The sequence below is a fragment of the Mirounga angustirostris genome, unplaced genomic scaffold, assembly GCF_029215605.1.
Source record: "Mirounga angustirostris isolate CCGP_5_RB_7025 unplaced genomic scaffold, mMirAng1.0.hap1 SCAF_2, whole genome shotgun sequence".
Taxonomy (NCBI): domain Eukaryota; kingdom Metazoa; phylum Chordata; class Mammalia; order Carnivora; family Phocidae; genus Mirounga; species Mirounga angustirostris.
Genome location: NW_026991710.1, coordinates 199404150 through 199415298, shown reverse-complemented (window position 1 = coordinate 199415298; position 11149 = coordinate 199404150). Strand labels below are relative to the sequence as shown.

The 11149-nt window shown below is 40.4% G+C and overlaps 1 non-coding gene across 1 annotated transcript; it reads left to right on the top strand.

Annotated features, from left to right (window-relative positions):
• The first annotated feature begins 3495 nt into the window (after positions 1–3495).
• On the top strand, positions 3496–3602 carry LOC123849133 (U6 spliceosomal RNA). The gene has a single exon (XR_006791967.1). It is a non-coding gene; the product is annotated as a U6 spliceosomal RNA (small nuclear RNA).
• The last annotated feature ends 7547 nt before the right edge of the window (positions 3603–11149 follow it).

Here is an 11149-nt window from a genome sequence, read left to right as displayed (position 1 = left end):
ACATTCCCAAATGGACTATAAAATCTTAACTTCTTTAGAGAAATAATGTATACGAATCTGAAATATGAAAATGAAATTTTGAAGCAGGAACATACCCCGGATCGTGTAGTCTGGAAGAAGAACAATAACTCCAAACTTGTAAGAACAAAACCAAATCACACATTGCTCGTTTTGAACAATACGTCTCTAACCATCAGGTGGCCCAGAAATAAGACGTACTAGCAACGTAAGTGCCTGGCATTTTACAGCTTGTAAAATGCTTTCATCTGCATTACCCGACTTGACAATGAACCTGGATCCTCCTCGCTGCTCCCCCACGCGGGTGATCTTGTACACGTTCCTTTACCTCTGTGTCGCTCTGTCACCCCAAGTGTAACATGGCAATGGTAATAACATTCCTCTCATGAGATTCTTGAGAGGACTAAAGCTATGGCCGGTCATCACGGTGCACAGAGCCGGTGACACGTGGCTGAGGACCATTCTCACTGTGGTTCTTAGATCCTCCCAGCAAACATACGAGTCAGGATGCATCTGCAAATTGAGGTGTGGCTCAGGTGGCCTTTTCTTAGTTCATGCTGATGGGGTCCGTGCTTGAAGTTAGCAACTGGGCACATCTGTGTTTGTGCCGACCAGCACAGCTGGAGAAGAGAAAACAAAGACTGGGAGGGGAGGTAACAGGCTTCCCAAAGTAAGCAACCCTTTGGAAGGATACTGAACCTTGTAGGGTCTGCAGCTACAGAGGGAGAAGAGAGCACATGCACAGTGATGAAGAGCACCGTGCCTGGGAGAACAGAGCCGATGGGGATGCGGTGTGCGGGGCTGCAGGAGAGAGGAGCCATGAAGCCAACCTTCACAGAAACAAGCAGAGGAATTTTTATCCTATGTGGTTGAAAATCCTGAAAAAGAGCTATTTTGTAGCTGTGTTTAAACAAGGTATCAACATGCATAGCGGGACATTTGTAGAATGAGAGAGTGAGGCTCTAAAGATAAAGATACTTCATGAAGTAAAAAAAAAAATCGTGTACAGTCTGAATCAGCCTGGGATTAACAGTGAGTTTAGGAAATACAGCCTGATCCGCTACCATCCACCAAGAGAGTGGGAGATTTGTGTTTTCCTTCTCGTGCTCGCCAGGGCATATGCTTATGCAGTAAAACAGCCTGCCCCTCTAAATTTTAAAATTGTCTGAACTATTTAAATACTCTCTCTATGTCTCTCTCTCTTTAACTTAAGCACATGACCATCAAGACTCCACTTTATTTGTTGGAAACAGTGATAAAGGAAAAAGTGTGGAAAATAAAGGAAAAAACAACAACAACAACAACAACACATGAGCAAGATTAGAGGCCAAAGAGAGGTGGGTGATGAGTGACAGGACTAACAGCATCCTTAGAAGAGAAGGAAGACAGGAGGCAGGAGGAGCGGCTGACACACTTTTATCCTCAGCACGGAGAGGAAGGGATGACCAACACAGAGAAAGGGATGGTTTGTTAAAAGAAGATTAAAAAGGGTTTTCTCCAGGGGAGTGAGAGACTACTGACACTGTTGGCAGACAAGGAAATTTGGAGAAGAGAAGACACCTGTCTAAGGGGAGGGTCCTAACGGTACAGAGAAGAGGTAAGGCTGGGGCATGCCAAGTTTGATTTTACAAAGAGATATTTAAGCGAAAGCTTTCTGTAAGTAGTTAAAAGACATGTGGATAAGATGCAAGAAAAGGATGAGATTCAGACATATATGTGATAGTCATTGAGACAAAAGCTTTGTTCAATCTTCACTGAAGCTGCGTAAAAACCTCCAACAGTCAGACAAGTTAGGTGAACCAAAGTTTATATCTCAGAATTACAGTGTTTGTCATTATACAATGAAGGGTTTTCTGCTCCAGTTCCATTTTAATCATCTGAATCCAGTCTATTCCCAAACCATGTTATTTTAGATAAAATGGCAACTGGTAAGGGAGCACCAGTGACCCAGTATTGAGATGCATAGGATCTATAAAATATCTCATGGGGATGCCATATTGATGGCAGGTCAATAGCAATTTTTTTCCCTATGAGGGAAAAGCAAGTAGGATAAGAAATCTGGATTTTCACCTGTCTTGCCTTATTTTACCTGTCACCACACGATTTCAGTGACACCACAAAAATCAGGAGCATTTTCTCTCCTTTCCGTTATACCCAGACGCTATAAATGGCTGGCCCTTTATCATCATGGTGTTGAATACTGATTCCTAATTAAGATGTCCAGATTAACATTTAAAACAGGGGACACCTTCAAACACTCTTAGAACTATCCACAGCGCTTATCAAGATGATCAGGATTAGAGTAGTTAAGAGTTTATCATTAAGGCAACACACCAAATACTCTCAGACTGAATTTCAATGACATGAAAAAAAAAAATCCATGAAGATATTACATTTCATCAGGGTTTTATTTTGCCTACCTGTGCATCAAGGAATTCAATATATATATATTTAAAGGTATTTGAAGTATTTGTTTTTTTCTTAAATATTTCCATTTGTATTTATTTGACAGAGAGAGACAGAGAGAGAAGGAACACAAGCAGGGGGAGTGGGAGAGGGAGAAGCAGGCTTCCCCTGAGCAGGGAGCCCTATGTGGGGCTTGATCCCAGGACCCTGGGACCATGACCTGAGTTGAAGGCAGACGCTTAACTGATTGAGCCACCCAGGAGCCCCTATTTGAGGTATTTGTATACAAACACACCTACACACACACACAAAGCCACCCAGCTGACTGATTTTTAAATGACACCCAAGGAATGTATACAATCTCAGGAATTAAAAATCCTTATAACATGAATTTTCTATTTGATTAGGAATTTTACCTCCTGAATATTAACCAATACAGTTAAAATTACTGCTACAATATTAGGTTTTGTGTATCTTTAACTTAGGTATTATTTTGATCAAATAAAGTATAACTTGTCAGAAAAATAGTTAGGATTTTGATTCTTTATTATCAACTTAATTTTAATCAAGTAGTTGACTCAGTGGGGTTCTAAATAACTCCTGGGTAAAATATTGGAAAATTCCACTTAACTGGGATAAACATAGAGTGACATGTCTCAAGGCATGCAGAACCAAGATCTTACCTAAAATGAATTAAAGTAAGTGCTAAAATATAGTCAAGTATTCATGGAAGGAAGCAGCTTGTGACCCAATGTTCCTCAGTGCAACCCTAGAAATGTTTTGAAGATTAGAGATGCAGATTCAGCTTCTCATTTGTTGCTGAATTCAGTGTTAGTTTTCTGATGATTTGTTTTTGTCTTTGTCTGATCCACGCTGGAAAGAGTTCCCATTCCTATGCCTTATGCTTCTTTAGTGTCACCCTACCCCCCATTTCTCTGGAGCTCATAAGAAGTGACATGAAGCTTATGCTTCAAACATAACTTAAATGATTATATATATATATATATATATATATATATATATATATATATATATATATATATACACACACATATCTGCTATTTGGAGGTTCATGTCAGTGCTTGGTCGTATGGTCTTGAAACTGGAATGGTCAGAGAAGATTAGAATGGTCTCTGCACAAGGATGACACCCAAATTTGGGAAGAGGTTCATGTTTTTGTCAAATATATTTTAATAAAAAATAAAGTACATATTCAATAGAATTTTAAAAATTGATTACAAAGCTTTAAAATGTGTGACTTTAATGTCACTATTTTAATTCATAATATAATTTGATAAGATAAAATCATGATTAATTGTTGCTGTTAACATATATGTGACCAGAGTGCCCAGTACATGTATTCATTCAACAAGCAATTCTTGGGGGCACCTGGCTGGCTCAGTCAGTAGAGCATGAACCTCTTGATCTCAGGGTTGTGAGTTTGAACCCCACATTGGGTGTAGAGCCTATTTAAAAAAATAAATAATAATAATGATAATAATAAGCAATTTTTGAATGCCTGGTACATTCCAAGTGCTTTCCTAGGTATAAAAAAATATGGAAATGAGAGTGAATAGTCTAATTGTAAGAGCTCACACTGTAGCAAACAGATAAATATTGCACAGATCATTTCATATCTTCATTCTTGAAATAATCATCAAGTGATTGGTGTGAGCTAGGCAATTCTGAGCAGTTTGTTGTGTGGTGGGTAGGAAGGTAGCTCAATTCTGAGCAGTTTGTTGTGTGGTGGGTAGGAAGGGGCTTTTCTGTGCACTCACATTCTGGTGAGGAGAAAGACCAATGTGCAGATTAGAGATAGAGATAGAATATACATATATATGAGTTCTTATATTGATGTATATTAATATACCCTATGATATGTCAGGTGATGTATACTATAAGAAAAATAAAGTAGGGATAAGAGGATGGTGAAGGGTGCTGAGTGCTATCTTGTGTAGGATGTCACAGGGTGACTAGTGTGGCTAGAGCCCAGTGAGCGGGGGGGGGATGTTAGGGATGAGATCAGGGAGGATGAGAGGGGTGGACAGAAAGTCCTGTCTTTGTTTGGGTTGTTCTGGAGACCAAGACCCTTAACTCAGGTTGGGGGTAAGAGAAAGCTTTCAGGACAAGGTGATATCTGAACTGAGCTTTCGAGGATCAGTAGCTGTTCATATAAAAGGAAGGAGGAGTTCTGAAGAGTGTCCCGTAGGGTGCAAATAGCCTTGGCAGTCATGGAAACAGAAATCCCAGGGCACATTGCAGACCTGCAGGTATCATAGTCACCCTTCTCTGATGGCTATCAACATTAATTACAATGGTAAACTGAATGATACATTCCCTCTGTCATACCTCTTGAAGAAGTGTGATACATGCAGGTGGGGCATGGGACAATAATTAAACAGACTAGCATGGACTTTCACTGAAAATGTTTCATTCAAATTAATTCATATCTTTGGAGTTGACCCTAATCTTTCTTCAAAGATTAAGGACTGACCCCACCTTACATATGTTTGTGGAAGCCATTTTGTACAGAAGAATTGGTAATTATTCCTCAAAGTCAGAGTGGTTAGAGAAGTAGATATGAGTGAATGAGTAAAAATTGAAGAGTTGGAAACATAAGTTAAAAACAAATCCTAGGTTTAAGATATCATATTACATAATTTGAGGTAAAACTTTGTCTTCTGTGTTTCTTTTTTTTCCTCTCTCACTTTGCTATCACTTTGCCTCTTTGGATAACCAGTGATCTCTCTCCTGGCCCCACTTTCCAGAGCATTTCTCAGTTGGGAGGGCTTGGCTGATCACAGCATTCTCTTCTTGGACTGGGCAAGGCAGAGGGTTGCCAAGTGCATTCTGGTAAAACACTTATTTGTACTTTCATCCACTCATTTATTCAAGCAATAGTTTTCCTCCAACTAAATATTGACAGTGACAGCCCCAAGTTCATGAATCTTGAGCAGAGGAAATTTGAGTTTTCAGGAGGCAGAGGGGAAAGCAACTTGAATGACAATATTCAGTGACATGAAAATCATGATCTGGTAGAAATGTCACTTGTTCATTAACTCACCCATTTGTTGTATGATTTATTCATTCAATGTTATTAAGTGATCACCTGTTCTGAGTGAGGCACTGCACCAGGAATTGGATATAAAGAAGAGGGCAAGGGCACTGCACATATCAGATACTCACTTAATCAATCACAGGGCTTCCTGGTGCCACTTTGGCCAGTTCAGAGAAAATGACACTGGCATTAGACCACTGGCAATACAAGGCATTTGGGTGGTGATCAGGTATGACTTTCATCCTCCTCTCCTGACATTGGAGGGGATAATATGTTGGTATGTTAAATAGCTACCCCAAATCATGGAAAATGGGAGGTCCTCTTGCTTGGTTATTGTACCCTGGAGGACAGCCCTGGGCTTGAAGTCAAGGACTTGCCCCATGACGTGGAAGCTGCTTGATTCACCTGTCATCTTCACCTGTGCACCCACCCTTGTCTCTCATCTACAACTCTACAGTAGCCATCCACCTGGTCTCCCTGTTTCCCCAGTTTTCCTGGAAGAGTCTACTCTCCCAGCAGCACTGTCTGTGATGTTTCTAGAACTTAAGCGAGGTGAGACTGGTTCCCCTCAGTGACTTACTACCCCACGTAGAATAAAATTCATGGCCAGTGGCCCCGTGTGACCTGCTGCCTGACTCCCTAAACCCTCCCTCCTTCCTCCAGCCATTTCTTCCCTCTTCATGTTGCTCTAGCCTCACTGACCTCCTGGCTATCTCTGGAAGAGACTAGTCCTGTGCCGGCCATCCGCCTGGAGTGTGTTTGTCTCTTCTGGACTCAGGCCCTCTCTGTGTACCAGACTCCGCAAAAGCTTGTTGAGCAGAGCGGCCTTCCTTGACCATCATAATGTACAAAAATATCCACCACCCTCTTCTAGCCTCTGATCCCTATATTCTTCTTCATTACTTGGCATATTTGTTCATCGGCACTCAGCCCACCAGAATATAAGCTGTGTAAGATCGGTGGTTCATCCACAGATTTCAGAACTACAACAAAAAGGTAGAAGGTACTCAATGAATATTTGTTAACACAATAAATGAATGTCCACAGGAATAAATTTGCTTGAAATCCCCGACTTCCAGTTGACTTTAGGTGAAAAGGAAGTAAATACTGCCCTCCCTACCTACATGGTAAACTTTCTGTGGTACCAAGAATTGTAGGCAGGAAAGCTCTTTGTAAAATCTCAGGTACCGTATAGTTATATATTTTATGGAGGTTTTAGGCAACATAACTGGCAGTAGTAATCAGCTTTCAAAACCCTCTTAGGATTTTGATTTCATCAGACTGAGTAGTTTAAATTCCTTTAAAATTCTAGTTTTATGATCCTTTGTTTATAGCTAGTACTTTTCTCCAAAGCACAGTAAGATTCTGATTTATTTTTTGTTTCCATTTTGAAGCAAAAATTGATGCGCTCACATATTTCCCCCAAATCGCATCAGGTGCTTCAATTACAAGAAATGTGTTTCAATCAGGTCGGGCCCTGGGAAGTGCTGGAGGCGGGGAAGCGGTCGTGGTACCCTACTCCCCGGCTGCTTTGTGCGCAATCTCACTGAGTTTCTCCTCATCCCCGAGCAAACTCTCGCTTGTCAGGGACAACAACTTGCCGCTACATGAATTCGGGTTAGTGTGAAGATGACAGTAAGCACCATCATCGTCATCGTTATTATCCTTATTTTCTTTTGCATCCACTTCAGAAGATGGGGCCAGGAAGAGGAGTCACTTCAGCCAGAGGACTGGATTTTAAACATAGTTTCAACAGAGTAAGAGCAAGCGGAGGGAAGCCCGTGTTTGTTAAATCTTTTTTCAAATCTCACCATACATACAACCGTGTCTAAAAATTCTGCATTGTATTTTATGCGCAATCTCCTACAGCTCAGAAGACATAGCTTACCATTTTAGATGGGGTGCCATGACACGTAGTCAGTTTGTACAGGGATGCTTTATTCCAGTCATGGTCATTTAGAAAGCATCCCAACTTTTTTTTTTTTTTTTTTGCAGTGTTTTAAAATGATAAATTTTTATTTTATGTATACAGAACAAAGTTTTCAATGTGTATAAAAATGGCTTATTTCTATCTTTTTCTCATGGTGTTAATCCTACCAGAGTGTTTATGACGGTATAGTTTTAGTTTCATTGTGTTGACCATGTTAATGAAACTAAAATAATTCAAAAACAAAAATACAAGAGGCTAAACAAAACCTGACGGAAATAAAGGAAAGCAAACATCTTTCATTCCTTTCAAAGTATATTATTCCAAAAGGGATGATGTAGTTTTAGGGATTTTGCAAGTGTCTACTATTTTGTTCTTTTTAAAAATCCTTTTATCTAGATGAAATCTAAGGAAAGGGATCTTGCAGTTACAACTTTGTAGAAGTTAACAGAAAAGAGCCTGACATATCTATAACATTTTCATAAAGTTCATAATATTTAAAAAATCTAAACATTAAATCAAAGGGCTCTAAACCATAACTCAAGGAATCGACAGAGAATCTTAAAGTCTTTCTGACACCTCTTGCCCCAAATGACTGGCGAATAATTATCTTATCCATTTTACATTTTGTAATGTGTGTTGACATTTAGAATATGCCCTTATATTCTGGTTATCACATCTCAGAAAGCATATAAAAAAAATTCAACGGTATGTTTATACCCGTGTGTGAGAGACGAGTGTTAAAGTTTACGTTGAGAAAATTTGCGAGACGATTGATTATTAAACATGGCCCTTATTGGTTAAATTACATAAACTTAAAATTAAATCCATTACTTCAAAACAGATGTACCTAAGGGAGTTGGGCTGCATTGCTGTCCAGTGATGTTATCCTGAAAGCTAGAAACTGCCCAACATGACGTATTTAGACCAGGCAGACTGGGGATGGTCTACATCAGGCTCTGCCCCTCTCATAACTCATGGTTAAACATTTACCAGCACACCACTGACTACAAGAGACTTACAGAAGCCTCCCACTCCACTTTCGAGGACCAAACCCATGGGTTTCATTTTTATAGAGCTTTCTCCAACCACCCCACCACAAAGAGAGTCAATGATTTTTTTTTCCCCTTCTTTATTCTTCTACCTCCTTGTAAATCTATTACAACACATATCGTGTTTTACTTTACTTATTTACTTAATGTTTATTACTCTTTCCCTCTAGAGAGGGAAATTTCACAGTGTAATATGTTGTAGACTTTCAGTAAGTGTTTATAGAGTTAATAGTAAATGAACCAATTAATTAGTATAGAGAAGGAAGAGATTAAAGGAAATTCTTGTGCTATTAGACTAACAGGATTTGGGCGCTTGTCTGGAAAGGATCAGATAGAGAGAAGATAATCATTCTGTTACATATGTCGTATGTGTCTGAACCAGAATAAATACTCCTTCATGCATTTCCATCGGATATCTTTCTCCACGTGCCCCTTCCAAGTCTGTATCCTCTACAACCCAGCATAACAGGTGCACTGAAAACGAGGCAGGTGCCGAACAAGAGAGACAGTTTCATGACTATAAGACAATTACTTAGCAAGAATATAGGATGGAAGCATTTGAAGAAATAGCCTCATCTCTCCTTAGTCTCTAGGCACAACTTGGCTCCTGCCTCATGACCAGGGGGTACTTGTTGAACAACCGCCCCAATTGCAATGCTCATAAACATTTTACAGGAAAAGCATTCGCATCTTCAATATTTCACTGAGAGCCTGCCCTCTCAGTATGCACATACTTGATTCAGAAGTTAATTTTAACTTGAATAACTGGGCTCCCTCGACCTAGGGGGCACTGGCAACTTATACATAAAGCATTTATGGTGTGAGTTATTTTTAACTTGCACCCAATCAGCCAGCTTGCTGCATAATAGGAGTATTGGAGTTTAGTCTACAAAGAAATTGGAGCTATTCTCCTGAGAATAAAAGCACAAGCATGTGTGCTAGCCACGAGCGTAGCTCATGCGACCATCAGGAACCCTACAAACTGCCATTCTGTCGCACTGCCTGACATTCATAATGAAAATTTTGACACAATATAAGATCTGGAGGTGTCCTCAATAATGTCAAAAGCAGATTGCATTATGGTTATCTTCATTCTGTTAGTTGTATGTAATCCATGTTAATTTATTGCAAACTGATAATTCAGCAGATATGCCACATTCTCTAAATGTGGATGTGAATGTCACTCCTTGAATAGGGTGCAAAATATCCTATATTACGCAGGAGGTGAACAGATTAATACCAGCTCAGTAGAAGCCATCATTTTCCAAGCAGGTCTCCTAGAGATCAGAGATTTTTAAATATAAAAGGCTGCCATGGTTGTTACCATTATTATAAACAGAGCAAAAAATAATAATTAGTCTTAAATATAACAGGCAGTGTACATGATTCATTAGCTAATGTAATACTCTTACTAATTAAATGCTTACTACGTGTCAGGCGCTATGCTAAGCATTCTCAAAAGAGTGTCTCATTAAGTACTACAGAAATCCCAGATGTTCAATAGTATTATCTCCATTTCATGGATAAGGAAACTGAGTTGAGAAGATTCGTCTGTTCTGGGCACACAGCTAGGAGGGGAGGAGAGGGGGAAGGAGCCCCAGTCTTGCCAGTTCAATAGCCCTTGCTGTTCATCATAGTGCTAAGTCTTCTGAAATTAAAAGGTAAGTAAGGAGGCGCCTGCGTGGCTCCATTGGTTAAGCATCTGATTTTAGCTCTGGTCCTGATTTCAGGGTCCTGGGATCAAGTCTAGAGTCAGGCTTCCTGCTCAGTGGGGAGTCTGCTTCTCCCTCTGCCCCTCCCCCTGCTCTCTCTCTTTCTCTCAAATAAACAAATAAACTTTTTTAAAAATAAAATAAAACAGAAGTTAAGTAAGGTTTCCAAAGAGGTGGAACTGATTCCAAAATAAGGGCACAGTGAAGTTCCCAGGACACTTTTCAGACAAGTAGAGTTCAAAAGGATGGTTTTAGGACAAACCAACAGGGAAACATTTTTTACATCCTCAAAGATTGTGAATGCATGCAGTGCATTTGCTCTTAAGGTTGTGCAGGCAGGAAATAGAAATAGGCCAGAAACTGAAGGGTTCAGATCAGTCTACACGGGAGGTTCTTAATGCCCGGGGATGCAGAGATTCCGAGGATGCCGGAACACCTGCCTGTGTTTCTATCACTTGGGAAATCCCTTCGGCCATGAATCCCCTTGTGAAAGGGACACCATGCCTCTCCTCACTGCTCAGTGGTTATTCCAGTGCTGGTCTCTCCACGTGTCTTCTGCAATAGGGCCCTTTCTCGTCCCCACCTTAGGCCAGGTGCAGAAGGACAGACCACTGCCTCTGGTCATTATAGCACCTAACACACACTCTCGACCTTGTGCCCTTCCTCCTCAGGGAAATGCCACTGTTATACATGTCTTCGCCCTGTTAGAGTCCAGCACACCCATGACTTTTGCATGTAACCCCATAGCAGGTACTCAATAAATGTGGGGTGTGGGCTGCTATTTTCTTTGGCTTCTCTGTTCATGAACACATGAAGACTTTGGGTGGAAAGACCACAAAGCTGAGAGCAGGTGGTGCTGTGGACTGAATGTTTGTGTCTCCACAACTTCATATGTCAAAGCCCTAACCTCCGACATGATGGTATTTGGTGGTGAGGCCCTTGGGAGGTAAACAGGGTTAGATGAGGTCATGGGGGT